At 36.8% G+C, this 11,622-nt stretch overlaps 1 long non-coding RNA gene across 1 annotated transcript; it reads left to right on the top strand.

The window, feature by feature from the left end:
• Nucleotides 1-469: 469 nt before the first annotated feature.
• Nucleotides 470-10,042, top strand: LOC308703911. The gene is made up of 3 exons (XR_014031750.1): nucleotides 470-5,981; nucleotides 8,938-9,030; nucleotides 9,131-10,042. It is a non-coding gene; the product is annotated as an uncharacterized lncRNA (long non-coding RNA).
• The last annotated feature ends 1,580 nt before the right edge of the window (nucleotides 10,043-11,622 follow it).

Here is an 11,622-nt window from a genome sequence, read left to right on the forward strand (position 1 = left end):
ATGGCTCAAACCTAATCTGGATTTCATTATTAAAGGATATAATACCATACGTGAAGATAGAATTGGAGGGGGGTGTGCAATATTTATTAAAGAGGGTATAGTTTATAGGAGGTTAAAAACAGTACAAGAATTAGAGGTAATAGTTATTGAAATATGGAACAAGAAGGAAAAGATTAAAGTGATTAACTTCTATAATCCATGTAAAAAGCTAGAGAGAGTACAACTAGAATCAATTCTGGAGGAGTGGAGAGGGAAAATTATCTGGTGCGGGGATTTTAATGCACATAGCAGAGTCGGCGCCAGGGCAGATCTACTGGAGGGGCATTGGGTCATCGGCGGGGGGGCACTGACGTTTGACAAATATTTTGACGCAGTGGCGACATCATAGTCCAACACAGCACAAATGCTATATAAAACTAAACACGTTTATTATTATTATTATTATTATTATTACAATTACATGGCTTGGTTGAATTCTAATATATAATGCGGTCTGTTATTTCTTGATAACAGCCGCTGCTAAGTATAACGTTAACACACCATTGCCATGAAAAACAGAGCCTTGCTATGGACGCAGGATTCTAACCGTAGAGACGGAACGGATTATTTTCTTTAGCGGACGCAATACAATAGTTTTTAAATAAATAAACTCCTTTTTAAATCAATATTTTGTGTCAAATTATTGATTTATTTTGTTGGTAGCCATGTAATGCAACCGCCTCGCTCTACATGATCCCTTACATATCTTCTTACAGGCAGCCAAGTATACACAAATGCAGATATTACTACACATTAATTGCGCAGATATTAACATAAATAAATACATAATCTCTGTATTACATACATACTACATTACATACATAGTCTCCAATACCATCTCTGCTGTTCTTCTTCGTGCAAATTTTTTTATTCCCCAAACTACTTCAGAGGACACTAACGTTAACAACTCGCTGGCAGACAAGACAGACCAGCTTTTGATATGAAGCAAAGTCTCATTTGGTAATTTCAAACACTTCAACTTTCAAATTTGGTAATTTTTTAAAGAAATGTAAACAATACCGTTTTGTGGCTCTTGAATGTGTCGGACAGATCGCTGTAGAGCCTCAGTTAAAGCTGCTCGTGAACCAATCATCTCTACCTTCTAGTTAATTTATATTTATAGCATCAAATAAACATGAATGAATATAAAAAGGAATGTTGTTTTGGAAAGACGTTTGTTGCCTACCCTCCGTTTTTCAAGTTCAAATCCTCATGTTAATCTACTATGATTGGTCAGATCGCCTGTCAAACAAACTGCTGTTTGAATACACCAAACACTAAAACTAAAACTCCCTAAAACTACCCGTCATTGTAACCTTAACCAATGAAATAAGCTGCAGGGCGGGATTTCTGCTTAACTGGTTTGCGCCCAGTGGAATTTTTTAAAAATATTTTTATAGAAAGATTAAAAATACGGGAGAAATTCGGGGAAATATTTAAACGGGATGATAGCGGGATAGTAATGTAAAATACGGGAGAATCCCGGTAAAAACGGGAGGGTTGACAGGTATGGGTAGGAGGGGCATCAATAACCGCTAGGGGGGGCACGGCCCTCGAATGCCCCACCACAGCGCCGACGCTGGCACATAGTAAGGTGTGGGGTGAAAAAGATGATTTAAATGGAGAAATTTTAGAAGAAATAATGGAAGAAAAGGAATTAGTATGTCTAAATGATGGGTCTGGTACAAGGATAAATTTAAGTAAGGGTACAGAAACTGCAATAGATCTTATGTTGATGTCCCAGTCTTTGGTAGGGATAAGTAGTTGGGAAGTAAATAAGGAAAGTACTATAGGGAGTGATCATTATCCTGTATATACAGAAATTGGAATAGAAAGGGACATGAAAAAGAAAGAGAGAGTAAGTAGGTGGAAATTTGAGGAAGCAGATTGGAACAAGTTTAGAATATTGTCTAAAGGGAAATTAAAGGAGGTTTGTATAAATCAGGGAGTTGAAGATCTGAATGAAGAAATAAGTGGTATTATTTTAGGTGCAGCTAAAGAGTCGATACCAAAAAGAGGAGGCAGTAGCAGAAAGAAAATAGTTCCTTGGTGGACGCAAGAATGCACAAAGGTAATTAAAGAGAGAAATAAAGCATTTAAAGTCCTGAAAAGTACACATAACTTTCAGAATTTAATTGAATATAAAAGGAAGCAGGCTGTAGTAAGGAAGACAATAAGGAGAGTTAAGAAAAACTTTTGGGGGAAGTATTGTGAGTCTCTAGGAAGAAGTACACCATTAGATAGAGTATGGGGTATGATTAAGAGAATGTCAGGAAATAAAAGAGAGTATGGTTATCCTATAATGAAAGAAGGAGAGAAAATAATAGTAGAGAGCAAAGGTAAAGCAGAGTTGCTGGCAAGGACATTTGTGAAAATACATAGCGATGGTAATTTGAGTAATGAGGAAAAGATACAGAGGGAGAAAACAATAAGAGATAGTGTCGAAGTAATACAGGTTGATGGGGACAATGAAAGTACCATAAATGTGATGTTTACAATGGGTGAGTTGAATAATGTCTTAAGGAAATCGGGAAAAACTACGCCAGGGAATGATCAAATAAGTTATTGTATGATAAAAAATTTAAATGATGAGAGTAAAGAAACATTATTAAAGTTATATAATAAGGTATGGGAAGTGGGATGTTTGCCAAAACAGTGGAAAGAATCAATTATTGTTCCCATATGTAAGTCAGGTAAGGATCCGACATTGGCAGATAGTTATAGACCGATTGCTTTAACTTCACATGTAGGGAAAATTATGGAAAAAATGATAAATGAAAGATTAAAGTATTATTTGGAGACAAAGGAATTGATAAAGGATTACCAGAGTGGGTTTAGAAAGGGACGAAGCACAATAGATCCGGCTATATGTTTAGAGAGTGAAATTAGAAAAGCTCAAATTAATAAAGAAAGTATAGTATCTGTATTTTTTTATGTTGAGAAAGCATACGATATGTTGTGGAAACAAGGACTAATGATTATGATTTATCAAATGGGAATAAGAGGGAGAATGTATAGCTGGATTAAAAACTTTTTAACTGATAGGTGGATCGCAATAAGAGTAGGGAAAGAATTGAGTACAAAGTATTTAGTGGAAAATGGAACTCCTCAAGGGAGTATAGTTAGTCCAGTTTTGTTTTCAATTATGATGAATGAAGTGTTTAGTAGAGTTGATAGATCTATAAGTGTTGCTTTATTTGCAGATGACGGGGTTATGTGGAAAAAGGGAAGGAATATAGAATATATAGTGAGGAAGATGCAAGAGGCTATTGGGAAGGTAGAGAGTTGGGGAATGGAATGGGGTTTTAGGTTTTCAGTGGCAAAGGCCAAAGTAGTCTGTTTTTCTCAAAGGAAAAATCAAGAACAGATTCAACTTAAACTTTATGATAAAAATCTAGAGAAAGTGGAATGTTTTAAATATCTCGGGATGTGGTTTGACAAAAAACTTAACTGGAAAATACATATTGAGAAAATTGTTGAGAAATGTAAAAGAATATTGAATGTAGTAAGATGTCTGAGAGGTAGAGAGTGGGGAGCAAGTAGGACCTCATTGAAAGCAGTATATATTGGGTTAATTAGGGCAGTTATTGATTATGGTTGTACAGTTTACCATTCTGCTTCAAGAATATTATTAAAAAAGTTGGATGTTATTCAAAGTCAGGCGCTGAGACTATGTTGTGGTGCTTTTAAAACAACCCCAGTAGCGGCTTTACAAGTAGAGATGAATGAGATGCCATTGGAGAATAGAAGAAATCAGATAGCATTAACGTACTGGGCAAATTTAAAAGGGCATAAGGAAAGACACCCGACTCAGAAGGTGTTACAACCTTGTCAAGAAAGGGAAAGACGACAGATTAAGAGCTTTGGTTGGATAATAATCGATGCAGTCAATGAGATAGGGATAGGAGATATGACGTTAAGTCCAACTGTGCCATTATCTAATGTTCCACCTTGGTTATTAGGGGAGTTAGAGGTAGATTTGCATCTTTTAGAGTTGAAAAAAGAGAATAGTATTAACAGGTGTCAGGTTTATAGATACATAGAGGAGAAGTATTCTATGTTTACTAAGATATATACAGATGCATCAAAAACAGAAGATAATAGAGTAGGAGCTGCGTTCATTATACCAGAAATGAATGTTATGTTAAATAAGAGAATTAATGACAAATTGTCAGTGTTCACAGGAGAAATGCTGGCCATGCTCTTAGCCCTTGAGTGGGTTGAAAATAGTAGGTCAAGGGAAGTGTTAATAGGGTCAGATTCATGCAGTGCGTTAATCAGTATTAAGAACATGCAATCAGAAGCAAGACAGGATATTTTGTTGGAGATAGCCCAAGCTGTTTATAGAATTAATAGAGTAGGTGTAGTGGTAAAATTCATCTGGATTCCAGCCCATATAGGAGTAGAAGGAAATGAATTGGCTGATAAATATGCCAAAAATGCTACCAAAAAAAACAGAGATAGATATGGTAATAAGGTATAGTAAGGCAGAAGTTAAAAGCATAATTAAAGCAGAAATGAGAAAGAAGTGGCAAGAGGAGTGGAATATAGAAACAAAAGCAATGTACTACAGTATCCAGAAGAGGGTAGGAGGTATGAGAGAAAATAATAGGAACAAAAAGGAAGAGGACATTATTTCGAGAATGAGATTTGGGCATACTGGATTAAATAGTACGCTTAAAATAATAGGGAAACATGAAACTGGGATGTGTGAGGTCTGTAATATTAACGAAACAGTAGAACATGTAATTATGAATTGTCATAGGTATAAGGAGGAAAGGATGAGGCTGAAAGACTGGTTTAGGAAAGAAAAAATTATATTTGAAATGAGGGAAATACTACAAATGAATTCAGGGCATGTAGGGTATAGAGCGATATTTGTGTTTTTGAATAAAACAGGGCTTAGTAGAAGGATATGAGTTTAGTTGTTTTAGAAAGTTGTATGTAATAATAATGATAAAGTATGAATATTAATAATGTTATTAGATATTTATGAAGCTATTTATTGGTTTTATATATGTATTTATTTATTTATTTATTTAAAGGATAGTGAGAGAAGGCTATTGTGATCCACACTCCATATCAGAAGGTGGCGGTAATGCACACTGAAAAGTTGTTTGCCAACCGCCATTAAAAGAAAGAAGAAGAAGAAGAAGAAGAAGAGTTGAGGTCGAGGTTGGAACTGGTAAAAGTCAATCGGTGTCCAGTTGATTAGTTGTTTGGCTGGGTCTCTGTCGTTGTGTTTTGGGGTAGAAGATCTCCTGTTTGAGTGCTTACATTTGATGCTGTGATCTTGTGTAAGTGAAGAACTGCCATTGGAGTCTGTCGTTTAGAACTGCTTGTGGAATACTACTGGATTGAACTGCTGCTTGGATTTGCGCTGGAGGAGGAAGGAAGAAAGATAAGTGAATTAATTTCATCATTGAATCAAATGTAAAGCTTGAAGAAAAGACTGTGAACGTGAAATTTACTGTTGAGGAGGACATCTGTTTCAGATACATTGGAGAGGAATTGAGAGTTGAATATTCCCGTTGAAATGCATGGATGAAGCGAGGCTTCTGATCAGCCCTACTGTGTGAGTGATTTGCAGTTGTTTGCCTTACCTGATGCACGTCGAATTAATGCTGTGGATTTGTAGTGAACACGAGTGCTGTGTGCTATGCTGAGAAGAGTCTTCCAACGCCTGCTTTCATTCTCGTGAGATGATCTACTGGTCTCCATCTAAATCCCAGAACGATACAACTGAACTGGTGAAGTAGCCTAATGCTTTGTATTGTCCTCTCTTCCACTGGATATTGTCGTGAAGTAATTCCTCATTGAAGGCTCCTGTTAATCCTCTCCTTCTCTCTGAAAGTACAAGTCTCGTGAAGAACCGTATGGCTGTGGAAAAGTCTGAATCGTTATACTTACTGACCGAGCTCTGAAGATGTACAACATCGCTGGTAAAGCTGCCTATTGAGTCTCTCGCTAATGTCTGATGAAAGTGTGTTGATGTTAAAGGTGCCATCCTTCAAAAAAAATAAATTCATACACCACATTCCATACCAGACGGGGGCAGTATACCTCCAGAAAGTGAGTTGGTCTACTCTAGAGTATGAATATGACATCTTCAAGCTACTCCCCTTCACCTTTGCCAGTGAATATGTTCATATTCGTTTTGTTCATATTACATTTTTATTGTTAGTTTAAATTACATTAATTTGACAGACTGCATTCGCTGATGTTGACCAAGCTAGCGCCAACTCCGAGCTGCCAACTCTCACGCATTCACCGTGAGACACACGCAATTGACACTTTTCACACGCTCTCACATCACACATAAATTTTCCCACGCACGGAAAAATCGCGAAGCAAAGAGGACACGGATACCGACAGACTAGACAGAGCGGGTTAGTTATGATATAAAAAAAATCTCAGCTCTCAGATTCTGTCAATTTTATTACTGAATTCAAACAATAAATACCGTTTTGGCGCTTGTAATTGTTACACGACAGATCCCTATCGCACGTGAACCGATCAACTCTACTAACGTTAGCTAATAGTAAAAAAAACACGAACTCTGTTGAAAGATACAGTAGGCTACAACTTACCAAAATGTATTCCTCATACTCCTACATAATATCGACCAATCAGTGTTTTTTATCAGCGTGAAGAGGTCAATAACACAGCTGGAGAACAATTATGTCAGATTTACCTCAGGAAAGCCATTTAATAAACATAATATAGGTCACGTAGTTGGCAAGAAAAAAGAGCTATAGAGATTGTGCTATGTGTACTATTACAATACTATATTTATGTGCGTTATATATACGTTTATCGAACAGCCTTCGATACGTTTCTATGTTATAACTTCCCGAAAAAACTACACAAACATATAAAACAAACTTCTAACGAAATACTAACAGCATCTTACTTCCCAATCCAAAAGAAATGTTGCAAGTTTGGAGTCGAACCTCATTTCTTTCATGTCCACTAGTTGTCTCCAGCGATGGAAAGCAGGTCCAATGTTTACTCTGGTTTTGTTCCTTTTTTTTATCAGATTTTATTTGAATGTAGTAGTGGGCTGTAGGCTACTTTCCACACGATTGACATCAGGTTCAAGTATGCCCACAAGCCGTGCGAGTTATTCGTGTATTGCATGTTTGACTGACTGGTGGTTATGTTGCCCGCATACCGCCTCCCATGGCCGAAACTGGTATTACGACACCTGTCGGGCCGTGGCTAGTAATGCTAATGCTAATTAAAGTTGATATCTCTGCAGCACTAACTTGACATTTTTTTAATGACATCATCGCCCTTATTTCTTCTCATTCTTTTGATGCGTGTAGGTCATTTTTTGGATATTTTTACCTCAATTTTTACATATGGCACCTTTAAGAGAAGAAACCTTACCTGTTACCTACCGTCCGAGTCCTGCAGATGTGCTGCAACGCTGTGAAGTGAGTTTTAAAGTCACCATTTCCCTCTCACGTCCTGATAAGCGAAGCTGCTGTTAAGAGAAGAAACCTTACCTGTTACCTACCGTCCGAGTCCTGCAGATGTGCAGCAACGCTGTGAAGGGAGTTTTAAAGTCACAATTTCCCTTTTCATGTCCTGATAAGATAATCTGCTGTTGGGTGAAGAAACATTACTTGTCACTTACCGTCTGAGACCTGCAGATGTACAGCAACGCTGAAGTGAGTTTTAAAGTTACGATTTCCCTTGCATGTCCTGATAAGAGAATCTGCTGCTGGGAGAAGAAACCTTGCCTGTTACTTACCGTCTGAATCCTGCAGATGTGCAGCAACGCTGTGGAGTAAGCCTTCCCAGCCACTATTACACCATTGGGTCTCGAAGACAGTGAATAATCGATCCAGCGGCTACTCCGGTCGAATAGCCTTAGAAGACAAGAGTTGCTTATTCTTTCCTCAAGTTGATTATTATTCAATAAAGATTGTTACTTGTGAACTAAATTACTTGCCTCTGTCTGTCTGTTGCGTGCCTGTGGTGTCGGCTCCTCACGGTGGTGTCTGGAGTCAAGGGCGGCTGGTCATCCGAGTCCGCCCCGGCCTGCACCGTGACAATGACAAACTTAACAACACAATGTTATCAGCACAGCTGTGAGTAGTCATCACAGATGTGATTATAGGCCTATTCAGAACAAAGGCACAATTGTGATATTGCTTTTAATACAATAGTTTGATAAACACTAAGTTAATACTGAGTAACAATGCCAGTTACTTTTCCTATTTTCAGTCTATCAACGAAGATATTTCCAAACGAAGCCACAACAGAATTAACCATCACGTCTCCGAGCAACACACACACTTATTACTTCCTGAATGAATCAGTGTTTTTTAATGAATAGGTTAAATAATGACTTATGAATGATTCATTCATCTACTGGCGTAACGCTTTATCCTGCAGAAAGAATCGCGGCTCTCCCACACCAAGGCAAACTAGTCCGTCTGGATCGAGGAAATAGATGACAAAATGGAAATCAAATTCGATGAACAGCATATATTTTGTATAATTTGAATGAGCAAACATATAGTTAATTATTATCGTTATTTCTCTTCCAAAAACATGAAATTATTTCCACAGAATAAAAAACTGCTTTTTAACAGAGTGTGCACGTGCTCCTAACCATACATGTTACAGCAAGACTTTTTCATCATTAAAGCAAACATTTATTTAAAATAAAGTTCATCACAGTATAATGCCAAATCATTTAAACATTTTTGTTGTTTGAGCATATAGAGGCCATTAGCTCTGATGAAAGTTGGATCTATGTTCAGTGTAAATGACAATTCACAAATACGTAAAAAACTTTTTGAATGAATAAAATATAGAACATTTGAACATACTGATATGTGCAGAACTGTATGCAAATATTCTTTCTCCTCCTCTTTGTTTTAGTATTAAGGGGAAAAGAAACAGCTTACTCTCTCACTTCTCAAACCATGGTCTCCTCATCTCTCTGGTTGTTTCTGCTGCTAGCAGCCGTCTCTCGTAAGTCTTCATAGTTTCTATAGAAATATTTCATAATAAAAATGTCTTATACAAAATGTTTCCATGTCTCTAAGATGTCAGGCCATATTTGTTTTCCCAGGTGTCCACTGTGTTGAACTGACCCAGACTGAATCTATGGTCTTAAGACCTGGTCAGGTTTTGTCACTGTCCTGTAAGATCTCTGGATATTCAGTGACTGACAGCAGCTACTGCACTGGCTTCATACGACAGCCTGCAGGAAAAGCTCTGGAATTGGTTGGAAGGATATGTGGTGGCGGTGCCACATATTACAGTGATAAACTGAAAAGTAGATTTAAAGTTACCAGAGACTCTTCCAGCAGCACAGTGACTCTACAAGGACAGAATATGCAGACTGAGGACACATCTGTGTATTTCTGCGCCAGATATAGACACAGTGACACAGAACAGTTACTGCCTTGTTCAAAAACAACATTGTCACTCACCACATGAATAATTTCAGTTCCAGATTATATTCAATGTCCAAAACATGTTCTAACCTTTGAAATTTGTTAGTAAAAGTTAAAATATTTATTTTTTATTTTTAAATAAGCAAATATTTCATTCATATCTGTCTTCACTACTTTCCACCCGAAAGCTCAGTACACTGACATAATCCTGCGTCCTATTAAATTGTGTTACAAGTGAATACTTGGCACATTTCACAAGAGGGCGCACTGCTCTCACATGTAGTCAAATCATGGAAAATACAATCTGATTCTCAGTAGAAAGATTCTCTAGATCTCTCTTTCCACTTCTAACACATTATTTCATGACAGTGAAGTCTCTTTTTATCGATATATAAAAAGTGCAATCTTCAGACAGAATAGATATAATTGCTGATACTGTGATCACTGAATTGTTGATTTATCGATCCATTCTCATGAACCTCATGATTATGAAAGCTTGACTAACCATTAACCTAATTTTCTGCAGTAATGTTAATAGTGCACGCTTGATATTTGTATCTGTAAAGTACTAAAAGTGTGTGTTGTATTTCTGTGTCTGAGAGCAGCTTTTCTACTTACTGAACACAACATGACTTAAGGAAATATTTATTGCCTGTACAGTGACCAAATTTAAGGGATTCTGTGTATATTCCAAGATACCCCCAGAAATATAATGAATCATAAAGGCCTTATAAGCATAGAATAAAGCCCAGAACACAAAAAGGCTACATTTAGTAAAAAGTTAATGTGTGTTCATATCTCGGTAAATTTGTAGCAAGACTTATAAAAACATTTATCACTTTAAATAATAATAATAATAATTACTATTACTGAAACAATAGAGAAATATTTGGAGACAAGAGAGTGTATATAAATAGTCACATTTACTGATGAGTTCCCCCTCAGGAAACACCTGTGTTTGGTTATTGCCTCTAAGAAAATAAGTGAATTTGCATGTATAGTTTCATAAGACTTGTTTAAACTCTATAACTATAATAAAGCATACATTTTTTTAAAGTAGCTATATCTAGTAACATACTCGCTCAAACATAAATGGAAGACATACAATCAAGAAATAGTTATTTTAAGTCTTCTCAGCAAATTATATCAGAATCAAATTATGTGACCCTAATGACTGTAAAATAATTGTAGAGAAGATCATACTTTTATTAAATTTTTTTATTTAAATACTGCTAATCAAACTAAACTAATTGTGACGTTTCATTAAAACTGCATGATTAATCGGACCTCACCTGCATTTTTGCCTTCAGCCTCTCCATCTCCCTGCTCTGTATGAGGTTGTCTGGGGGTTCTATTTATGTTGTCTTTAGGTTGATAAGAGCTGTGTCCACTCTGACCCGTTCCAATGCTTTCTGACCTACGATCATAAGAATTTCGGGGTTCTGGATTTTGCCATTCAATGTTGTCAAAAGATAGTTCAAAGGAAGAAGAAGTGCATGCCAAAACATTTAGAGACTGCTGAGGGAAGCCCATAAAAGATTATGGAAGGTTCCAACACCCATAAAGACTAAGAACATTAGAGCAATGATTGTCACAACCAGAGCCACTGTGTTGGCCCTACATGCTCGCCGTTGCATGCATGCATGTGCATGTTGTGTGTGTGCATGTGTTATCGCATGCAGTTTTCTTGTATTGTTCTAAATGTGTGATGTGCGTTTCCATCAACTCCCACCTTTGTGGTGTGAAAACTTTGTGACCTATTTTCATTCTGGATGATACAACTTTGTGAACTGCAATGTCATACACAAGTAGGGGTGGTAACACTACACAAATTGATATGTGCAAAAGCATGCATTATAGCATAATGTGTTTATTCTTACCTATTTCTGTGGTGGAATTCAAATGTAACTTGCAGAATGTGTCTCTGAAAAAATCTCACTATAATGCACAGACAAGCGGAGTGATACAAACAATGAAAAGTCGAAAACCTGTTGGACTTCATCCCTGGAAAGAATTTGAGGGCGGAACTAACGTTGCATAAAACATATACAGTATATAATGATTCATTCTTCGTAGACTTTAAAATAAGAACATTCTGTACGGACTATTTTTGAAAGGGCAAAGTTGTCAGACTAAGAACATTTTCAGTCTGAGTAAATATCAA

This window comes from Scardinius erythrophthalmus, assembly GCF_964197995.2.
Source record: "Scardinius erythrophthalmus genome assembly, chromosome: 1".
NCBI lineage: Eukaryota > Metazoa > Chordata > Actinopteri > Cypriniformes > Leuciscidae > Scardinius > Scardinius erythrophthalmus.